Genomic DNA, 12192 nt, shown 5'->3' with positions numbered 1-12192 from the left:
AGTAACACATACTCCCACCTTTGTTGTAACACACACACCCATACCTCTGTAGTAACACATTTACCATCACCTCTGTAGTAATAGTAACATATCTCCCCCTAGTCCTCTGTAGTAACCTCTGTAGTAACACATTCCTTCCCACAGCTCTGTAGTAACACATCCCCCCACCTCTGTAGTAACACATTTACAACCACATCTATAGTAGTAACATACAGTATCTCCCTCCACCACTATAGTAACACATTTCCCCCCCACCTCTGCAGTAACACATTTCTTCCACCTCATCTGTAGTAACACATCCCCAATCACCTCATCACCTCTGTAGTAGTAACTAATCTCCCCCAACCTATTTAGTAACATTTTTCCCCCACCTCTGCAGTAACACATTTCCCCCACCTCCTCTGTAGGAACACTTTCCCCATCACCTCTCCAGTAACACAACCCCCATCACCTGTGTAGTAACATTTCCCCTTACCTCTGTAATAACACACAGAGCCGTAACTAGATATTTTGGTGCCCTGTGCCAGAAAGAGCATTACCGCCCCCCTCTCTCATATTATAAACAGGGACAGCGTGCATCGTGTTCTCATAGGGAAAGGGCATGGCCACACTATAGTACCCCCAATTCACATTGTGAGATACAGTAGTGCCCTTTACTCACATTACATAGTAGTATCCTTTTTACACATTACGCTACACAGTAGTAATGCCCCTCTTACAGATTACACCACACTGTAGTAATGTCCCTTACACAGTATGACCACACAGTAGTAATACCCCTTGCACATTATGCCACACAGTAGTAATGTCCTTTACACAGTATGACCACACAGTAGTAATGCCCCTTACTTTGTCAACAGTAGTCTTGCTCAATACACATTATACACACAGTGCAAATCTCCCCTGCCCCCTTCCGTTACACATAATGCCACAAAGTGCAAATGCCCCCTCCCCTTATACATTATGCCATACATTGCAAATCCCCCTTGCCCCCTTCCATTACACATTATGCCAGCCAGTACAAATCCCTCCTGCCCCCTCCCCTTACACATTATGCCAGCCAGTAAAAATGCCCCCTGCCCCCCCTTTCACATTATGCCAGCCAGTACAAATCCCCCCTGCCCCCTACCCTTACACATCATGCCAGCTGGTATAAATCCTGTACAATACAGCACACTTACCTGTATTACTAAGCTCCTTATAGCGTCACTATGGGAGCTGCGGGGAAGCCGCAGTCTGTGTCTGGCACTGGCAGTTGTAGGCATGACCCCAGCACCAGGGGAAAGGCTCCTCAGCGGCTCAGGGCACTCTGGGACAGAATTAGGTCTCTCCCGACCCAGCCCCTTCCAGAAGACACTCACTGACTACAGCAGATGGGGAGGGGGCGGACAACAGGGGAAAGGCTGCTGCAGTGCTGCCCGCTGATATGTGTATTCGTAGCGGTGCGCCCCGCAGATCAGGAGTCGGGCACACCGCTACTATTACACATGGCAGCGGGCGGTATATTGCTGTTATCGCAGGTGGAGGGGGCCGGTTCCGCCCACAGGGCATGTGCGCTCTGTGCCGGCGCACCGGCCGCACCACCCTAGTTACGGCCCTGATAACACATTTCCCCTCACCTCCGTAGTAACACTTCCCCCACTTTTGTAGTAACATATTTCCTCTTACCACTTTAGCATCCCCTCCTCCCACTCATGTAGTAACACATCACCCAACCTCTGAAGTAACAAATTCCCCATCTCCTCTGCAGTCCCCACCTCTGTAGCAACCTCCCCATTTCTGTAGTAAAACATAACAGCTCTGTAGTAGGGAATCGGTATGAGTTCAAATCCCGATGCCGGAAGACCGGCACTAGAAGATCCCGACAGGGTAAGTATTTCTACTATCCCTAACCCTCTCCCCCCCCCTAACCCTCCCTTAGGGGTGCCTAACCCTAACCTCCCTCCTTAGTGCCTAACCCTAACCCCCCCGTCCCCGCAGCCTAAACCCAACCCTACCGGGGGGTTTCCTCACCCTAACCTCCCCCCGGGGTTGCCTAACCCCCCCTTCCTTTAGCCTGACCCTAACTCTCCGGGGGGGGGGGGTGCCTAACCCTAAGTCCCCCCCCGGGAGCCCCTAACCTAGCCCCCCCCCTGCAGCTGTTTACCTTCGTTCGGTATGCCGGGCGTCGGGCTCCCAGCGTAGGGATAATCATAGGTGTCGGGATTTCGAAGCCTATCATATCTCTGTAGTAACACATCCCCCATCTCTGTAGTAACACATTTCCCATCACCTATGTCAGCGGTGGCCATCCCGCTGCTCTCGAGCCGCATGCGGCTCTTTAGGTTATGAGATGCGGCACTGCATATGGGGCAAAACTACAGAGGGCACAACTACAGGGGGGCATTGCATATGGGGCAAAACTACAGGGGGCTCTGCATAAGGGACAAAACTACAGGGGGCACTGCATAAGGGGCAAAACTACAGGGGAACTACTTAAGGGCACAACTATAGGGGGCACTGCATAAGGGGCACAAATACAAGGGACACTACATAAGGGGCACAAATACAGGGGGCACTACATAAGGGGCACAAATACAGGGGGCACTGCATAATTGGCACAAATACAGGGGGCACTGCATAAGGGGCACTATTATCTCAGAGCCAGTGGGGGGCAGCCTGAGAGCTGGGGGGGGGGGGGGGGGTGATGCCTGCGTTCATGCTTATGGGGGGCAGAATGGGGCTGTTGAGATAACTCCTGTAGTGGGGTGGAGGTGGCTGGAGTGAGACATGAGGAGCCGCTGCAGTGGCATGGGGGGGCTACAATGACACATGAATGTGGGCTGGAATGGCAAGGGAAGGGGCTGGAGTGACACATGAAGGGGCTGAAGTGTGTATTATGTGAATCTTGCTTTTTCAATATTTTTTACATGGTTCTGGATTTCAATATGTATTTTATGTGGCTCTGGTTTGTTTCTGTGTATTTTATGTGGATCTGGCTTGTTTCAGAATATTTTATGAGGATGTGGTTTGTTTCTGTGTATTTTATGTGGATCTGGCTTGTTACTGTGTATTTTATGTGGATGTGGTTTGTTTCTGTGTATTTTATGTGGATCTGGCTTGTTACTGTGTATTTTATGTGGATCTGGTTTGTTTATGTGTATTTTATGTGGATCTGGTTTGTTTCTGTGTATTTTATGTGGATCTGGTTTTTGTTTCGGTGTATTTTATGCGGATCTGGTTTGTTTCTATGTATTTTATGTGGATCTGGCTTGTTTCTGTGTTGTTGCAGGCAACAGAGCAGGCAACATCCAAGAAATCAAAAAAACAAGTAGGTGTTAGCATTGGTAATATTGAGGTCAAATATCACCTCTAGTTAAATACGGTAGCGTCTAGATGCCCTTCACCGAATGTACCCTGACGTCATCAGTTACTATCCACGTGGACATAAAATGGGAATCTTAACCCGAAGCGTGGCGAGCAAAGCAAACCCGTGAGGGTACAAATTTCTACTATTGGTGGCCAGAACCTGCAGTTGAGACGAAATAACAGCGCTGTCAGGGCATGGAACCGCATTTACGCCCTCACTGACATCACGTCCAGATCCTTAAGCTGAAGGGTAAATAGGATCAACCATTTAACTACCTGGCACTAGCTGATAAAAAGCCTGAGTATTTTGAGGCCAGGGTAAAAGGCCTAAAGGATTTTTTAGTTAAATGTAACATACAATGGTCTATATTCTCACCATCTGCCTTCTCCAGTGACCTCATATGTCCTTGATCTGTTTCTATGTATCATTTTTTGTATGATTTGTTGTGCAGACAGCCTGGCACTAGTGAGTTTTTTGGCAGGCATATTGTAAATAAGTAAATAAATGGTGATCTATAAATAAGTGCTACGTATGATCATAGATAAATGAGTGTGATTTAGAAAAGCCTAATTCAATCGTGATAAAAGTCCAAAGTCTTTAAAACAGAGCCAAAGGTCAATAATTAAAAGAAATGGCCCTATAGATTTGGCTGGCAGTTGGTCGTCAGTCAGTCTCTATAGAACAGACAGTGGAGTGTCTACAGCACAGACAGAGGTCATATATCACACCCCACTTATTGTGCACTACAAGCCCCCGTGCAGCTACACAGCCACAGGCTGAGCAAGGTTACTGCATTTATAGGAAGGGGACTGAAGACACAGAGAAAAAAAAATTATCACCTTGATCCTGCAAATAAAAAACACTTTTCTAGCAGGCTTTCAATGTATGAGAGCTAACATATACAGTGATTTGTGAACTAGAAGGTTTTTCTTTTCTTTACATTTTTAGGTTATTAATAGCATATATCTGCTAAAGCAAGCATTATTTTGTCGCTACCGCTTTCGGTCACGGAAGAATGATCTAGGTGACCAATTTCAATACACACAGGACACTCAATTAGGCCGATTGCAAACAAAAAAAGATATGAGGTCAATAAAATCATCCACTGTGACTGCTCCTGAGACTACTAATGTTATATGTCAGGAGAACCATTTCATTAAACCGGAATACACTACTCTTTCCAATTGAATACAGTGTATTTACTGCTCTCTGTTCCCATACAGTATGCCTACAAGGCATACTTACTTACTTTCATTTCTCCGCTCCGGGTCCGCGTGGGGGGAGGGGTTAAAATTATGTGACTCGCGTCATATTGTCACTGTCCCCTCCCCACATACCCGCGGTTCATGGTATTGTCTCCCAATCCTGCCTGTATCACTAGGAAGTGGGCAAGATGCTGGAGATCCACCCAGTCTTCTGTCGGTCCAGGTGACTACCAAAAAATCGTGAGTCCCCTGGACCTTCCGGGAGAGTAGGTAAGTATGCTCCAGAGGTTGTCCTGTAAGATTTAGGTACAGTAGATGTGGTTCTGGAGGCCAAAGCTACATCACAATCATAATGTATGCCAGGATCTAGTTTAGTTCAATAAATGTATGAATGGTGGTTGGATAAGAATCTTTCGTCTGCTGATTTTTGTGTATAGTTGGCTATTGCTGGCTAACCAAGTTATAAATAAAAGCAATAACAAAACACAATATTTAGATATACAGTACAAATACAAGTAAGTGCATTATTTTTAATCAGTGATGGTAGCTCCTCCTTTCAGTGCTCGGGATAACTGGGCACGCTACCAGGGTCAGTGATGCACTGACACACCCCCTACTCGTGTGCGTGATGATTTGCCGACTCCCCCCAAATGTTGGTAATATATATATATATATATATATATATATACATATATATATATATATATATATATATATATATAATTACTCCTGCATTGTAAATGCAAAACTAAATGTGTTTATTTGCCCACATGCAGAGGTTTTGCGCATCTCTATGGCCAGACCACTTCTGTACTCTCGCTTTTACAGCCATCAGCGTCATAATTGGGCAGTTGCACCATCCTTTGCACAAAATACACATCTGAAAACAGGCATACAGTAACTACTCAGATGCGCAACTCTCCAAAGACCACAATTCCGTCCCTCACTAAACTTAGCCACAAGCCACCTCCCAGTTACACCTCTTCAGCCGCAAGTGGATATGTGGCTGAAATGCACATCACCCATAGGTGCGTATGCATCAGAGCTTTCGCAGTACAAAAACACCCCAAATTCGTCTGCAAACGTGACTTACGTTCAACTCTGCAGCCTCGCCCCTAATAATGTAAGTGCTTATGTCAGCAAAGTGATGACCAACTCCATGGAAATAATTGGCAGGCAATGGATTCTTACTGAATCGCCAGTCAGTTCTGCATGGATCTGCGCATGTGTGAACCAGCTTTCCGCTCTCTTACTCTCTAGAGAGAGAGAGAGAGGAAGAGAGAGAGAGATGCATTATTAAAGAAAGCACCACTCATGGATACTGAATAATAGAGAAGATGCATTTTGAAGATGCGTAATATCCTCATTGTACATTACCAAACAGACACACTGTCCTCCAAAGTGCTGGCAAATTTAGCCTGGCAGTGCACATTATTTCTAGTAACTTTATATTCCCAAACCAACTGAAAGTAGAAAACTAAAACTAATAGTAAGCAAATGACTGTTTATTGGTTAAGGCATGCACCATTGTTTATTGGTTAAGGCATGCACCAAGACATCTTTGTATGTATACTGGAAGTAATCTGGCAAAGCATGCTGGAATTTGCAGTACCTGGAGGACTACAAGTTGCCTCCTCTACTAAAGCTCAGCGAAATCACTGCAGGCAATACACAATGTCCACCCATCCAAACCACATCCAAGTCCATGCAATGGATTAAGTCCATGCAACCATATCCAAGAGAACGACTGTTGTGCTCGTCATATAGGAAACCGCTTTATAATCTAATAGCAATAAAAATGACCACCGGCCAATTAAAAATGTTTATAAACGAAAAATTAAATCATCCAAAAATTACTCAAGATCCCACAATTAAATTTTATTTATTGCCAATTAGATCTTGTGATCTACCTACTATATGTACTTTTACCAACTGTACCCATTTTAAAGACTTAGGGCCTCATTTATTAACGAATTTTATCGCCAAAACGAGTGGTAAATGTTACTGTGTATGATAAATGGTGCTCCAGCCAATCAGCTGCCAACTGTCAACTGTTAGAAAAATGACAGTTAGGACAGTTGGGAGCTGATTGGCTGGAGCACCACTTATCATACAAAGTGACATTTACCACTCGTTTTGGTGATAAAACTCGTTAATAAAAGGGAGCCTTAGTGTTCTATTACTAAGCCTTGGATGGAGATAAAGTGAACGGAGACCAGCCAATCAGCTCCTAACTGTCATTCTTCAAACACAGCCTGTGTTATGACAGTTAGGAGCTGATTGGCTGGTACCTTATCTGTTTATTTTATCTCCATCCAAGGCTTAGTAAATAGACCCCTTATTCCCTGTGAATATTTGCTCCTGGAACCAGCAGTGTTTGTCAATAGTGACCAGATGCGTAGTAAAAGACCCTCTTTCTCTGAAAAGTAGATGTAATTCTTACCAGCTAAGGGTGGGCAGTAAGCGCCCCTCCAGCTGCTTTTGAACTACACATGGCAGGTCATGCTGGTATGTGTAGTCCCACAACAGCTGGAGGACTGCTAATTGGGGGTTGTGGTGCTGCAGGCAAGCCGCGACATCATTACGCGTGTTGTCCCAGCCGCAAAGTGATCCTAGAAATTATTTCAAAATGTTGCCAACTATGCAATGCATAAAGGCCTATACGCTATACATCACACTGGGAAGGACAAGTTAATGACAGGAGTAAGACTTGCGCCATTTAATTGTTTTCTACATATATACCGGTTCCACTCACACACCTGGCTCTCTATGGGATGGTCGGAGCTGCAAGTCTTTATGTCTTTGGGTAAACTTTGCATGTGAATAAGCACCCTTTGGATTGCATGCTGTGCCTGTTTATAGTAACTACTGTACCTACAGAAGGAAAGTGATTTGGGGGTAAATCTTTAGGGAGATATTATGGCTGTTTTATACTGAATTCCTGTTTATTCCTCAGAAATGTAAAAATTAGAGTACAGAATGCAGCCGAGCAGCTGACCATATCCTCCTGGTTTAGAGAGGCAGATGCTAACTGAATATATGGAGGTTGTGAAATAGCAGCTAAGGCCTATTATAAAAGATGGGTGTGGAGGAGAATGTAAAGTCAAAGCAATCAGACAGGTCGGCAGCTGCTAGGCATTCCCAATCTTCTCAACACGTCACCGATGGGAGAAGAGAGCATCACAATTTGCCCAATAACAAGGCCCTGTGCAGTGCAACAAGACCTGTGTCCCCTTCCATCGCACCCCTCCCATCATCATCCTAATGAAGTGCTGCTGAGATACCCCTCTGTCACTCTGGGCAAAGCGTCCAATCAGGATTAGGGACAGGCTGCTTTCAGTGTAAGAGCAGGATCCCTCCCACTACCCTGCAGTTGAATAAAAAGGAGAAGAAAAAAAAAAAAAAACACGACATAGCAATGCAGCAATAGATGAACTGTGGTCTATAAAGCAGGTGCACTGACTTTATCGTCAGTCCTAGACCCCGGCAGCCCACTAAGGATTCTGTGGGCTAAACTGTGTGTTTCCCTTCTGTGCCCTACACACAGGATCTCTGCATCCTACTTCATTCTGTGTATGTGTTAAACCCCCTTATTGCCTAGGTTTCATCTGCAGAGTCAGACGCCAGTGTGGTATCATCCTCAGACCCCTGCATTGGGATGGGTGTTGTGTGACCTCCTCTCCATCCTTAATTGAGTCAGGAGAGGGGACTGCAGCAGGTACCACACTCTGCATAGCTCACTCCATTCAGAATCATTAAGGAGAAATGCCCCAGCCTACCTCCCACTTCACTAAACAGTAACTGCACTGGGAAAAATGACACATCCACACAACAAGGTCTCATTATGATCTCCTTTGATGCAAGACTGCAAGTTCTCCCCATTGCAGATGAAGTGTTTCATGTTCTCCCTTCCCTCCCCCTCTCGCCAACCTCTGTTCCATTACAGAACCTGAAAAATACAACCTTCTGATGAGCAACCCAGACAGGTAGAGCACACTCCAATCCAGAGGCACACACTCCCTAATTCTTACCCCTATGCACTAAGGTGTGTGCATGATGTGCTGTAACTACATCATGTATCCCTGCTGCAAAGGACAAACCACTGGTACACTGCAACCTAATGAGTATTCATAAATGCATTAAATAAACAGTAAATTGTCAATTGGAATATGATGTTATTATTTTTTTAACACTGCATTGCAACAGATCACGTAGACAGGCATAATAATAGTAATACGATTCTAACACCCAATAATACATGCAATAGAATAAAATATTAATGGTAAAAAAAAAATATAAGTCTTACCAGGCCATGTTAGGAGGAGGGAGGGGAGACAGAAATCCAGGATAGGCTTTTCTTATTTTTCTTTTGTCTAAATCAAAGGAAGAAAATGAAAAAGCTGGAAAATGATGTAAAATTGGTTCCAGCAGCTGATACTGGAGAACTACATTTCCTCATGGATGGAGCCAGAACTCTGCTGTAGTCCATCTGCAGATTTCAGCATCCCAGGAGTGTGTAAAGCTAGAGGGAGCAGGGGGAGGTTCAAGGACAGCTATCAGCACAAAAGCCAAACCAGGCAGCCAAATTGCCCTCCCCATTCAACCAGTGAAAATGTGGAATTAATATTCAGTAGAATGCAAACTAAACAAGTGATTGTTTATTCAAGGCAAGGAAAAGAGGGGCTGATGTCTTTTTGGCTCCCCCTATACCTGTCAATGGTACAGTCCAAGCCCACTTCAAGTGATGGCACAGTGCTCTCACTGATTCTACCTGCAATAGGTTTTCTGTGTTCTGCAAAGCTCATGCTGATAGTATTAGCATCTCCCCAGACTACTTTCCCCTCTGCCTCCCTTTCATCCTCTCTTAAACTACTATTAGATAAAATAAGCAATAATATTAATAAGTGATGCCAAAGCACAATAAGGGCATCATCATATAGGGTTGAGGGCTTAGTGTATGAAGTGATGAGGGGGGGCTTGTTGCTAATTTGAAGAAAAACAGAGAAGGAAATGTTAGAGGAAGGTGAACTGGAAGGACAAGTTAACCCCTTACACTGCAGAGACGTAGAAAAAAAAATCAGGCAGAGCTCAAGACTGTGAAACCCCCTGCGATGCCCTGTCGTAAGGACATCAGGGTGGTGAGGATGGCAAGAGAAACACAAAGCTGTCGTGTTTGCTTTACTTTAATATCTATAAGTCTCCTGCCACAGCAGAATCTGCGTAACCTTGGGCAGGTCATATCCACTGTGCCAGCACCTGAAGCATTATCATCTGTAGATCTCCGTTAGACCGCACACTAATAAAAGACAGGTACAGTACAGTGTTTCTCATTTTCAATAAAATCTGGTAAATCTGCCTACCGCTTATTTATGACATGTTACTTCCCAGTTATGTTTGCCTTGACAAGGTAGATAATGATGTGTGCCCAAGTGTATAGCCAGAACCTGCAGCAATGTCCTTGAGGGGTGACCTTCAAAAAAAAAATAGAAAATCATTCAGCTGTACTATATACGTGCACTCTGGTTTCATTCATAAACAGAACGCAAGGAATAGAGCTAACACGAGTACCAAAGACTTGATGGTTACAGGCCGAGGGGACACAGGCTGTGCCCAGGACACACTGACGCATATCGTGCATTATTGTGCATATGTGATGCGGTGTCAGTGCACTCATTTGCCTAACAATTGATGTGCTTAAATGCCTGTTACGTGTAACAGATGGCAGTGTAACGTAGATCTCTGCTGCAAAGTGAGGGCAGGATCTGCAGAAATGGTCATACACAGCTCGTTGCCATAGCATGTGTTCACACTCCATTAATACATATTATATAGTATGTTTTATAGATATGAATTTATTAACGGACGGTGCGGGGTAGTAACAACTTCCTGAATATTGATGAATTACTGGTATCTTGTTTCCATGGTAACAGACTAACAAGAAGATATAGGTATCGCTCCAGGCCTCAATAACGTAGTAGGCCCATCAGCTAATTACCAAACACAACTAAAAATTAAAATAAGTAGTCCTCTCTCTAATGCAATAAAGACCTAACACTGTTTCCTATATATATATATACAACAATTTGACATTATACTATCACATTTATAATCAGGGCCGTAACTAGGGTAGTGTGACCTGTGCCATGGCACAGGGCACCTCAGGGCAGGGGGCGCTGTTTGGGCCTGTCAGTTTTCCTGTTTATTATCATTCTCACTTGTAGCTTCCTCTTATTTTATCCCCAGCATCTCCTGGCCTCCCCTATCTCTTCCTTGGCCCTTCCCCATGAAGTCGTGGCCCTTTTTCAGGTGTACTATCTTATATCCCTATTTAAAAAATGGGGGGGGGGGGGGCAATGCTCTCTCTGGCACAGGGCACCAAAAGGTCTGGTTACGGCTCTGTATATAATATTCTGTGGATTAATAACCCAATTGAAAACTGTTCCATATTCTGTTTCAGCCAGGGGCGTAACTAGAGGTATGGGTACCCCTAGCGAAATTTCCTCGGGTCCCCATATGTTTACTTATACAGTGCCCCTGTAGTTGTGCTCTTTATGCAATACCCCCTGTAGTTGTGCCTCTTATGCAGTGCCCATTATACAATGCCCCCTGTAGTTGTCTTCATTATGCAGTACCCCCTGTAGTTGTGCCCATTATGCAATGCCCCCTGTAGTTGTGCTCATTATACAATGCCCCCTGTAGTTGTCTTCATTATGCAGTACCCCCTGTAGTTGTGCCCATTATGCAATGCCCCCTGTAGTTGTGCTCATTATACAATGCCCCCTGTAGTTGTCCTCATTATGCAGTACCCCCTGTAGTTGTGCCCATTATGCAATGCCCCCTGTAGTTGTGCTCATTATACAATGCCCCCTGTAGTTGTGCTCATTATACAATGCCCCCTGTAGTTGTGCCCATTATGCAGTACCCCCTGTAGTTGTGCTCATTATGCAATGCCCCCTGTAGTTGTGGCCATTATGCAATTCCACTGTATTAGAGCCCCTTATGCAATTCCCCCTGTTTTAAATCCCCTTATGCAGTGCCCATTATGCAGTGCCCCCAGTAGTACCCTGTCACGTTCGTGATGGGGAGATTTCGTACTGAGGAGCTGGAAGTCAAGATCCCGTGTTGAGAAATAAACCGCAGGCGAGAGGCCTGGATATACGTCCTCCTCATCCACAAGTATCGGATGTTGGCAAGACCTGACTAACCTGCCGGGAGGTGTTCAACTTTTCCACCCCCCCCTCTAGATCTGTTGCCCTGATAGGGTGGATAGTACAGTTATCAATGCAGGGAACCAAAGGGCAATGGCACTCAATGTCCAGTGACCTCTGTATTGTCTCGTTCTCATTACATCCTCTCCTAACAACCAGGTTTCTTGCTGTCTCTTGTCCCCCATCGATATATTGCAAATTGAAATGCCAGCACAGTTGTGATGTCAGCCCAGACATATCGAGCGGCCGATTGGTACATGTGTATAGCAGGCTTGCCTACCCTCCCGATTTGGCCGGGAGCCTCCCGAATATCGGGTGCCGCTCCCGGCCCCCCACAAAGGCAGGCAAGCCTCCCGGCATCCACCAACCCTCCCGACCTTTTTAGGAAAGGTTATTGAGAAAATGGTTACAAGTAACTTACAACTCAACT

At 45.0% G+C, this 12192-nt stretch overlaps 1 protein-coding gene across 6 annotated transcripts in view; it reads right to left on the bottom strand.

The window, feature by feature from the left end:
• Positions 1-9047, bottom strand: part of ATP2B3 (ATPase plasma membrane Ca2+ transporting 3) — a 364455-nt gene extending 355408 nt beyond the window's left edge. For all 6 annotated transcript variants that reach the window (XM_088462918.1, XM_088462919.1, XM_088462920.1 and 3 more), the window contains exon 1: positions 8861-9047. The gene's annotated coding sequence lies outside the window, so the exon portion shown is untranslated. The remainder of the gene's footprint in view (positions 1-8860) is intronic.
• Positions 9048-12192: the final 3145 nt, after the last annotated feature.

The sequence above is a fragment of the Taudactylus pleione genome, unplaced genomic scaffold (assembly GCF_031769625.1).
Source record: "Taudactylus pleione unplaced genomic scaffold, aTauple2 ptg001288l, whole genome shotgun sequence".
In the NCBI taxonomy this organism is placed as follows: domain Eukaryota; kingdom Metazoa; phylum Chordata; class Amphibia; order Anura; family Myobatrachidae; genus Taudactylus; species Taudactylus pleione.
Note: the sequence above shows the minus strand (reverse complement) of the source record. Positions and strands in the feature narration are given on the sequence as shown.